The following is an 11,730-nucleotide window of genomic DNA, read 5'->3' as shown; positions in this document are numbered from 1 at the left end:
AAGCCGAAAACCTCGATGCGGCAGGCGCATCGCACTCCTGGTACGGTGGCGTCGGTTGTTGGGAAGACACCGAATCCGAACACGATGTTAAGACATCAAAACGATTCGCTTGGTCTGTTAAAATGGCAAATGCATGGCCATCGGGGCGATTGGTCAAACGCTTCCCATCAGGCGCCCCATAATCATTACAATGGAGCAGAAGTAAGAATGCGCATCGGCACTGCGGCGTTCAGAACAGACGTCCCGGGCAATGCCACAGGCTTTAATCGAGAGAAAGTTCATCCTCTGTAGACCAGGACTTCACGAAACCGGTCTCCCGTGACACACCGATGTGCCATGGGGCAACCTCCCAGTAGGTCTGCCGTGGTGTCCTCCGAATTATGGGAAAGGAAAGACTCCTCAGTTGTGACGTCAGTTCCTGTGACATGACACTGTGACATCTAACGATTGTGTCTGGTTTTCTGTCCCTTTTTGGATGGGAACACATCGCCAACAAAGACAAAGATCCCTCGTATAAAAGACTGCTGGGGCAAGTGCTGTTAGCGAGCACCTATGAAGGCCAACACGACACATGAAGCGGTGGGTGGACACCGCCACGCCCAGCCGCCTTTGTCTCCCTATTGGCAATGTTTACACACCACACCAGGTACTCATTTTACGTTTTAGTCGACCTAGCGGACGCCCAGGACCGGTTCAGATAATCGCCACCGGTGTTGACTGTGCGCGGGAATCGAACCCGGGTTACCGGTTCCATAGCGCAGTGCGCTAACCACTACATTTCTAACACACACACACACACCTTGGCGTTATCCAGAAGACGTATTCACACCTCACCTTTACCGAAAATTAGAAGCACAGCGTTGCTCAGGTCGACATCTTTTCCTCCGAGTGCACGATTAGTGCGCCCAAGATGCTCGCCATGCCGGATGTTGTTTGCGTGCCGTTTACAGGCCAGAACTCAGATGGGGAGGGGGAGGGGGGAGGCAGTCGACCTGTTGTGTGGAGGGGGGCCCATCCCAGCACCCGCCATCCCCCTCACCCCCCTGGGTAGGCCGCATGGAACCACGGGCCACGTGAAACGAAGTCAAACTCGCCATGGGCCGGCCCTACGTTCCCCACGCTGACTGTAAATAGGGTCATGGAGGTGCATTGCAGTGAAAATGCAGCTATCCTTCCATTCGAACTGGGCCGGCGGCTCTACCACACACAACTCGAGGTAATTTCAGGAGAGATAACGTGTGCGTGTGTATTTATGTGTGTTGAAGTTCTTTAGCCAACCGTGCTAATTGGAAGGGTGTGGGGGAACGACAACAAACTGAAGAAACATCGGAAGGAAGAGCGCTCCAGACGGCCGCAGAAGCGCATCTGAAAGTGCGCGCTGCGGAGACCGTCTTAATTCGACGGGTAGCCAAAAATCATAATTTACAAAATCAAATTTTTTTTAATAATCATTTCCAAAAAATGTTTTTAAAGACTCTCGATGAATGTCTCCCCAATGCCGTGTTGGGCGTGAAATTGGTTTTTACCGTACTTCACCATGGTGGTTGAAGGGGGGTATTAAAGTGTGTGGGGGTGGGGGGGCCGGTAAGACTGCTTCAAATATCACTCGCTACTGATGTGAGCCAGGGTCAGGGAATCGAACTCGGGCTGCCGAGTTCTTAGCCCAGCGTGATAATAACAATGCCGCCGTACCCCCTAGCATGCCGATACTCTTCGTATAAACGTACGTATCCATACATCGTTGATTTAGTCTTGACTCTTTAACTTTGTCATTAGCATCGAAATATTAAAATGCACCACTAAACACACTAATGGCTTAATGGCTTGCGAAATTAAAATAAATAATTGTCCCCACATTAGATAATTATGAAGATAAATTAATACTTGTGAATACCAATTTTCATTGTAATAGTTTAATGTACCCCATGTGATAACAGTAATAATAAAACTCGGTTTTCTACCGCACAATTTCTTCAGGGCATGAAAGCGCATTATGTAAAATATTAAGTTACGGACAAAGCCCGTTGTACTAACTACAAACAGGTGAGTTTGTATATCTGTGAAAAAAATACCTTCATAGCTCATCGGATTCCTCCATTCCGATAGAGATTCTGCTCCCGCGTTTCAAGAGGCGATGATTTGAAGAAAGCGCAACGGACTCAAGATTCCCTAAATGGATCGAGGAAGGGGAATTCCACAATCGCGGAGCCTGGCTGCAAAAAAAAAACAATCTCTCCGTCTCCCAGAACAGCGCTCTTTCGTTGTGTTTACCACCATCCAGCTATCCAAATACATCGACAATAGAAACCAATAATCATCAATTGCATCCCTTTGTCAATCCACTGCCGATGTGGGGGGGGGGATGTTTGACCATACCTCACCAAGCTGGTCACATCAGTCCTGGCTCGCATCAGTCGTGAAATCTGAACCAGCATTGCCCACCGCCGCTCTCCCCTACTCTGCCCCATTCCATCAACAGTGGTTGGCACGCTGCGTTGTTATTATATATACTTGAGGGTGGAGTGGTGGCACAGTGGTTAGCACGCTGCATTATTATTATATATACTTGAGGGTGGAGTGGTGGCACAGTGGTTAGCACGCTGTGTTGTTATTATATATACTTGAGGGTGGAGTGGTGGCACAGTGGTTAGCACGCTGCGTTGTTATTATATTTACTTGAGGGTGGAGTGGTGGCACAGTGGTTAGCACGCTGTGTTGTTATTATATTTACTTGAGGGTGGAGTGGTGGCACAGTGGTTAGCACGCTGCGTTGTTATTATATATACTTGAGGGTGGAGTGGTGGCACAGTGGTTAGCACGCTGTGTTGTTATTATATTTACTTGAGGGTGGAGTGGTGGCACAGTGGTTAGCACGCTGTGTTGTTATTATATATACTTGAGGGTGGAGTGGTGGCACAGTGGTTAGCACGCTGTGTTGTTATTATATTTACTTGAGGGTGGAGTGGTGGCACAGTGGTTAGCACGCTGCGTTGTTATTATATATACTTGAGGGTGGAGTGGTGGCACAGTGGTTAGCACGCTGTGTTGTTATTATATTTACTTGAGGGTGGAGTGGTGGCACAGTGGTTAGCACGCTGCATTATTATTATTATATATACTTGAGGGTGGAGTGGTGGCGCAGTGGTTAGCACGCTGCGTTGTTATTATTATATACTTGAGGGTGGAGTGGTGGCGCAGTAGTTAGCACGCTGCGTTATTATTAGAAACTTGAGGGTGGAGTGGTGGCGCAGTAGTTAGCACGCTGCATTATTATTAAAAACTTGAGGGTGGAGTGGTGGCGCAGTGGTTAGCACGCTGCGTTGTTATTATTACAGTAGAACCTCGGAGATCGAACGCACGAGAACTCGAACAAATCGGTGTTCGAACGATATTTCCCAACATTTTTTGCCCCGGAAACCGAACGAAATTCGGAGGTCGAACGGGCAATCACGACTTGAAAGAACCTGTACGGCTGAGACGCGTATGGACAGCGTGCATGACGCTTGCCCACACAAAGGTTTTACCACCTCCTCCTCCTCACCACCTTCCACTCAAGCCATCAACTCTCCTTACTACAGGTAAATTGAAATTCAATGTTCATTTATTCCATATATTTATTCATTTATTCCATTTATTTATTGTGTTTCTTGTTTTTTTTTTGCATGATTTTATGCATGTAATTACTGTAAACTTCGTGACTTCGTGTAAAATGCTTTATAATGAGAGATTTCTTGTGTCTGGAACCAATTAAAGTCATTTAACATTAATTCTTATGGGGAAAATTAATTCGGTGTTCGAACAAATCGGTGTTCGAATGGCCTTCTGGAACGAATTAAGTTCGATCTCCGGGGTACCACTGTATAGACTTGAGGGTGGAGCCGTGGTGGAGTGGTTAGCACGCTCCGTTATGAACCTAATAACCTGAGTTTGATTCCAGGCCGTGGCTAAATTTGGTGGCGAATGATAACTGAACCGGGCCTGGGCTCTACCCCTTTCCATCAACAAATACTGACCAGCTTGGTGAAGTATGGGTCAAACATCCCCTCACAAATGAGATAGCATTGATAGGCCTTTAATCAGCAGTGTATTGTCAAAGGGATGTAATCGATTAGTATCATTAGTTCCTGTTATAGGTGCATTTGGACAGCTGAATGGTCGTAAACGCAACCGAACTCAGCCTAAGAGTCACAGCTTCAAATGCGACCCGAGGCCTCTGGCAACCAAACTGTGGCAACCGTAAAAATGCGCACAACATTTTGTGCGAGTGCAAAATCTCCCATTGCATTATGGGGCTGCGCTGAGCATACCGACACAAGCGAGAAGTTTGCTGGCTCAAAAACGACACTCCACGCTCAAAATTACACGCACAATACATGCTCGTCTTGAGAACCCGGTTTAATCACAAATGGGTGGAATTTAGTTTCAAGCGCAGAACCTCGGCTCGGCGCTAAAACGGATGAAGATGAACGCTGGAGAGGCATGCGATGGAGAGGGACATGGGCACCGAGAGAATGGTAACCGTGGAGATGGAGCAATGAAATCGGCTCAGGTGCAAGAGCTGCATCGTGAGAACGTGAGAGCTGTTGATGGCTTGGCGAGGCCTTCATCCAGCAGCGGAGAGATGATGGATGATGATGATGATGATATCCTTGATATGCCATTGGGGCAATTGATGTTATGGGAGCACGTAAGAAGGCAGGCACGGCGCACGTGGGGTTGGTGTGGTCATCACCGTGCCTGGCTGTGTTGGTGATCATCTAAACCGGTTCTCGGTCACCCACAAGGTGGACTTGGCAGTAAATCATTAGTTTGGCATGTTGTGCAATTATCAGCGCAGGGGAGAAAAAAAGTGGATAGGATATATAAAACATTCACAAAGATCCCCTGTTTCACCTTTGACAGACCATTGGAGTAAGTGCTGTCACTGAGTAGCAACTACGAAGGATGGCACGGCACACAACTGGGTGAGTGGCCAGCACTATGCATGTCCATGTTGCACGAGGCACTCATTTGAGGCTGAGTCGACCTCGGGAAGGCCCAGGACCCGTTCAGACATTCATGAGCGGTGTTGGCCATGAGCGGGAATTAAACTGGGATCACCGGATTTGTAGTTCACTGCACTCCAGCTCCCCCACTAAACTGAAGATACAAAGACAAAGATCCCCCGTGTAACCTTTACCAGACCGTAGTTGCGAGTGCTGTTAGCGAGCACCTACGAAGGCCGGCACGGCACACAAGGGGGTGGGGTGTGCCAACACCACCTCCGACCGCCTTTGTCTCCCCAGTGGCGATGTTTACACATCGCACCAGGTACTCATTTGAGGCTGAGTCGACCAAGGGCAGGCCCAGGACCGGTTCAGACGTTCGTCACCATTGAGCGGGAATCAAACTCGGGTCGCCGGCTTCGTAGCGTAACGCGCTAACCGCTGCACCACCGCCCTCTCCGCACGGACACACGGACGCACATGCGCACACCGATTCAGCATGCGCCTCTGCTCTCGTCTCTTAATGTACTCCGCGCAGCGCTTGCCAACGTTCGACATGCAAAGCGGCGGTGACACGCAGGTGACAGGCGACGGGAGAGAAAATAATAGATTCCCATTAAAATTAAAAACGACGACACGTGCGGTCCACTGGGTCGCCGGCAAGCGCAGGGGAACGGGGCGGGAGGAGGGAGACAGGCGTCGTGACGGAGCGAGTCGTTTCAAATTTGCCGTGAGCCACGGGGTGGGGGGGGGCTCTCGTCTTACCGTCTCGTGTCGGGGGGGGGGAGGGGGTTAGGGGGGGAGGGAGGCACGTGGGGGGTGGTGGGCACGTGGGGAGCAAACCCACGGGCGGCAACGTGAGCGAAATACCGAACTCGTGGGACATCGCATCAACCAGCCGAAAAATAAATAAACCCATGACGCCGGTTCCATCCGCGCCGTCACTTTCGCTTAAAGCGACGGCGGCAAACAGCAGAAGCGTGTCCGTGCGCGAATTGCCAATTTTTTTTCCCCCTTTCCCGCGGAGCACGCCCGCCCGCCCGCACGCACCGCGCAGACACGGGCGGATGGAAGTGTGAAACTTTTAACAGAGTCCGTAATCGAAAAAAAGAAGCACAGCCAAAGTGGAAAGAGACGGGGCGAATGCGACACGTGGATTTGACGTGCCCGCCGTGATCAAGGTCAGCTAGACTCGCGCCCCCACCCGCCCACACCCAGGTGGTTCGGCGTCAGCTGCCCCCTTATCTCTGCTGACGAAGCCCTCGTACGTGTGATCCGTTATCTGATTCGCGGGACGCGCCTGGATAATTGACTGGCATCTGCGTGTTCCCAAGAGGCGGCGCAACGGGCAGACGCTCGCCCCCCCCCTCCCGATCCATCGATCAATCGATGGACTTAATTTTGGAGCTGGATGGGAGCTCGTTGAGATTAAAGTCTACCTTCACAAAAGGCGGAGAGACTTCGAGCAAAGTCCAAGGACAACATTTTTTTCGTTAATTAAAAAAGGTAAAAGTGCAGCCCTGCAACGACTCTCTTAATTCCGCCGTTCACGAAGAGTCCCCCTCGACCGAGGCTACTTCCGCCTACTCTTTCCAAGCAGCCGAGGCGTCTATGAGGAGGTGCGAGATGCCCACACTTTACCCCACCACGCGCATCCTGCCGATCGACTTACCATGGCGTACCCATTTATACATCTGGATGGACAGAAGCTCCTGGGTGGTGGGAGTCGAGGGGGGGGGGGCGGGGTTTAAGAAACTTGCACCATTGTTTCAACTGGGAGATCAAATCAACCTGGGAATCTCCGGGTTGCAAGTCCAGCATGCGTCGGATTACACCGCTGTGGTCCAAAAATAAACGCGACGCGTCCACAAATTCAGCGCATAAAAACCACAGGGGAAAGAAAAAAATAATAGAACTGAACTTTAAAAGACGCGGAATGATGGAACACGTTGCTAATAAGTAACAACATTTCAGAAGCACGAAAAATATATATATATGCAATGCGCCAAAAAAAAAAGATTTAAACGGATGAAGTAAGTTCGCTCGTAAATTTAAGCCTCAACAAATTTAATTAACGGCCGCATGTGCCGGTTCCATTTTGGGGATTTGGAGTCACTGTCACGCGCAGTTGGTAGGATTATTTGTTTCCAAACGACTCCCATACGTGATTGCAAATTAGTGTTACTCACCTGAAAACACGGAGCTCGTTCCCAACCCCTGCCCCTCGCGCCCCCAGTATTCCGGCAGGTCGGGGCAAGAATTCCAGCCGTGAGAAATAATCGTCGCTGCCGCTTCATTATCTTTCGGCAGCAGCAGCAGCAACACAAAAAAAAGACGCCCCATCGACGACTTAACGAGCGCACTTGCTGACATCAGCAACCTCTTTGTAACGAGGTTTATTGCCGACGCGAAGGGACCGGCGAGCACGCCGATGCTCGTGCCCAAACGATGAGCGTGGCGGTCGCGGTGGAGGAGGTTCATTGGCTCTGAGTTACGTGGGCGACCAGACACGCTAATTAAGCGGAATTGTTTAGTCGCGACGCTTCCTCGCCCATTACGCCAACCACGAGCACAGCTTCTGCCGACATCCCACTGTGAAATGTTTAACTCTATCACGTTTTTTAGTTTTTTTTTAATGGAGTTGGCGCGGGTGGCTCAGGGCTCATAGACGGCTGAGCTACCACCGCTGAGAGTTCGAATCTGGGTTCCAGCCCCCAAGCGTTACTCAACCGGTCATCAGTGAGTCAAACAGAGATACATAGACTCACATAGAGACCCATAGACTCACATAGAGACCTATAGACTCACATTGAGACCCATAGACTCACATAGAGATACATATAATCACATAGAGATCCATAGACTCACACAGAGACCCAAAGTCTCACATAGAGAACTATAGACTCACATAGAGACCTATAGACTCACAAAGAGATACATATAAACACATAGAGACCCATAGACTCACATAGAGACCCATAGACTCACATAGAGACCTATAGACTCACATAGAGACCCATAGACTCACAAAGAGATACATATAATCACATAGAGACCCATAGAATCACATAGAGACCCATAGACTCACATAGAGACCTATAGACTCACATAGAGACCCATAGACTCACAAAGAGATACATATAATCACATAGAAATCCATAAACTCACATAGAGACCCAAAGACTCACATAGAGACATATAGACTCACATAGAGATCCATAGACTCACATAGAGACCCAAAGACTCACATAGAGACACAAAGATTCACACAGGAAGCCATAGGCTCACACAGAGTGAGTTGTAATTAAACCGGGTATTCAATTGTAGCAAGTCGAGGGTTTCAGTCTGGTTACCAATGACTGCACAAAAAAATCCCATCGTATTAAGTTTGGTATTTTCACTTAATTCGATTAAATTCCATCTACGAGAACGAAACAAAAACTTTGGCTTAATTGACACGCACTTTAAACTTCTGAAGCGAGGTCAGAAGTAGTTCTGCCATCTCCGCTTCCGCAGCTGTTCCTCTGACACAGCGCGGTGCCCTCCCCACTGCAAGAGTTCTGCACGGTGATGCTGGCATCTCACGATAAGACACTGACGGCACAATCGGAATTTAATTGGGGAGAGAATGAAAGCAAAAACATGTTTTCAGAATTAAAAAAACATGAAATTTTAAGATTTATTTCTTTAAAATTCTGAGCAGTTCCCTATCCCTGTATCATGTTAAGCCCGTACCGATGCTCGCTGTTTATATCGAGACCTATGTAACCATTGTTGTGGAACTAAGATCTCAGCTGTATGACATCTGGACCATCGCAGGACGCCCACGAAACAGAGCCTATCAGCTCACTGGGCTCTTTCTGCTGCAATGGATCAAATAAAATATTAAAGTGGTGGTCATTTCAGGACAAATAAGACATGGGCTGCGAGCGGCAAACCACGTGATTTAAATTGAAGACCCCCCTCCTGGCAGGACACGGCGGAAGAAGGGACAGTGACCGGCGGTCGAGACTAACGATGGAATGACAGTCAAAGGATAAAAGACGCCCGGGGCTGGCGTCGACCTCCACTGCAGAGACAGAGCGATGCGATCAGCTTGTGTGCAATCGCCACATTGATTGATGCGTCGCAAGACTGCGATCGACGGCAGTGGTTTGGGGAGGCCTTCATCCGACAGTGGAATAACCATGGCCACCGGAGCTGTGCACTTTGAAATCGAAGATGAAAACCTGATTTCTATAGAACTATATTCTTGGTTCTTTCGGTAAAGTCACGTAGAAGGGAAATAATAAGTAATAAAAATATAAAACAATAAAAAGAGTATTTTTATTATTTTATTATTTCCCTTCTACGTGACTTTTTAATAAAAATATAAAACAATAAAAATATTATTTTTATTATTTTTTTATTTCCCTTCTACGTGACTTTACCAAAAGAACCAAGAATATGAATCCCTGCAGTCACGAAAGCTTTAAATCAACATTTCTTTAGAACTGTTTTTTTATGTTTTAGTTTGTTGATCTTCCCTCCCGCACCTCCGATTAGCACGGTCGGCTGCGTACGGTGCAAAAGAAGCTCAACGTACATACAACATACACAATGTGCATGCTGAAGATGCATGGGGTTAAAACAGCAGCGACTAAACCTGTCGCCTGGCGGAGCTAATGTTGTTGAAAGGGGACTTTCCCTAGTTCTGCTCTCAAACGCCTGATTGTTAAGTTTCAAACGCATTCTGTTCAGCCAGGCGAGAACTCAAGAGACCAGGATGAGAATCTGATTCGCAAGAGTGACTTGGAGCTGGGTACATTAGTCTGCACCCAGCGGGGCGATGATTGCTGCTCCGTGTTAATCCCGATTGAGTGATTTGCGAGGACCTTTCAAATTTGCCAAATTAGCAAATTATGTCATGGGACCTTTAAACTATTTTTCCCATGTAAGGCCCACTGAGTTTTATAGTTCTTTTTGAGAAGCGACCTGACCAAAAATTATAGCTTAACGAGGTGGTTTATCATGTGGAAATGTATATCAGCCGAATACTCTAAATGCATGTTTCTAAATGTGGAGGAAAAAACCGGAGGACCTGGAGAAAAATCCACGCGGCCACGGAGAGAGACATACAAAACTCCAAATATACGGGCGTCAGGGTCGGGATCGAACACACGACCTCCTGCATACCAGATGAGGGAGTTAACATCTCTCCACTTCGAGCGAAGCGGACGGCACGTGGCAACATTATGATTTTTCCATGCGCAGTATTAATTGGGGTGGCCCGCTGGAGCCAAACCGTGGCCGCAGCGACTGCCCCACCGTAAGGCCACGTCACCGCCGCACTGCATCAAGGCTCCTCCTCGCACTATTGGTTCGCCTTGGCAAAACGATAGAACTCGAAGAGACCAGGATGGCCGTCTAATTTGCAAGAGTAACTCTGATATGGGGGGGGGGGGGGGGGCATCAGTCCGCACCTCCGGTCGGCGTGGTCGGCTACATACAGTTGTGAAAGGAGTTCAACGTACGCGTTTGGAAAGCGATCGACTGTGGCTCCAAGAAAATAATGGGTTTTAATGAAAATTTCAATTCTCGGGATATGCATTTGCCCAAGCCTGTAAAAAGGCGGAGGTTGCAACCACGCATTTACCGTGCATTTCAAGTGTCACCGCTGATAAGATACAAGAGCTAGCGGGGGCTGTAAAACTTTCTCCCCACCCCCGTCCCCCCTATCCCTCACCCCCCACCGCCCGCAATTCCTTTAAAAATAAAAACGTGTAATTTTTTTCTTTACATTTACACTGCCTTGTTTTCACTCGTGTACAACATTTGCTTGAGACTATTTTTGTAACTAGTATTTTCAACTATTTCCCTGCAGGGACCAGGCTCATCCTCTAACATACAATTAAATGTGTTCGTGTCGCGATTTAAATCCTCTTTTCTGAGCGCAGATCCAAAAAAGTCAAGTGGCCAGCAACAAATATCACTATTAAAATTGTACGAGATAGGAGTTAAAACACGTTTCTTTATTTGAGCAAGGTTATTAACTCGCGGGGAGCGGAGGGGGAGGGGAGGGAAATATGGGAGGGAATTCCACAGTGGAGCAGTGTGACTGATGAAGCGGAAAAATACGTGGTGTGGCCTGAAGTGTGGCGAGTGGGTGGGTGAATGGGTGAGTGAGTGGATGAGTCAGTGGGTGAGTGGGTGGGTGAATGGGTGAGTGAGTGGGTGGGTGAATGGGTGAGTGGGTGGGTGAATGGGTGAGTGGGTGGGTGAATAGGTGAGTGAGTGGATGAGTCAGTGGGTGAGCGGGTGAGTGAGTGAGTGGGTGGGTGAATGGGTGAGTGGGTGGGTGAATGGGTGAGTGGGTGGGTGAATGAGTGAGTGGATGCGTCAGTGGGTGAGTGGGTGAGTGGGTGAGTGAATGGGTGAGTGGGTGGGTGGGTGAATGGGTGAGTGAGTGGATGAGTGAGGAGATGAGTGAGTGGGTGAATAAGCGAATGAGTGGGTGGGTGAGTGAGTGAGTGGGTAGGTGAATGGGTGAGTCAGTGGATGAGTCAGTGGGTGAGTGGATGAGTGAATGGGTGAATGAGCCAATGAGTAGGTGGGTGAGTGAGTGGGTGAGGGAGTGCCTGGGTGGGTGAGTTGTTTTGACCTGCAGTGTGGCGAGTGGGTGAGTGAACGAACGAGTGGGTGGGTGAGTGAGTGTGTTGTATGTACGTATGCTGAACTAATTTCGCACCGTACGTAGCCAACTGTG

This window comes from Lampetra fluviatilis, chromosome 32 (assembly GCF_964198595.1).
Source record: "Lampetra fluviatilis chromosome 32, kcLamFluv1.1, whole genome shotgun sequence".
NCBI classification, from domain to species: domain Eukaryota; kingdom Metazoa; phylum Chordata; class Hyperoartia; order Petromyzontiformes; family Petromyzontidae; genus Lampetra; species Lampetra fluviatilis.
Note: the sequence above shows the minus strand (reverse complement) of the source record.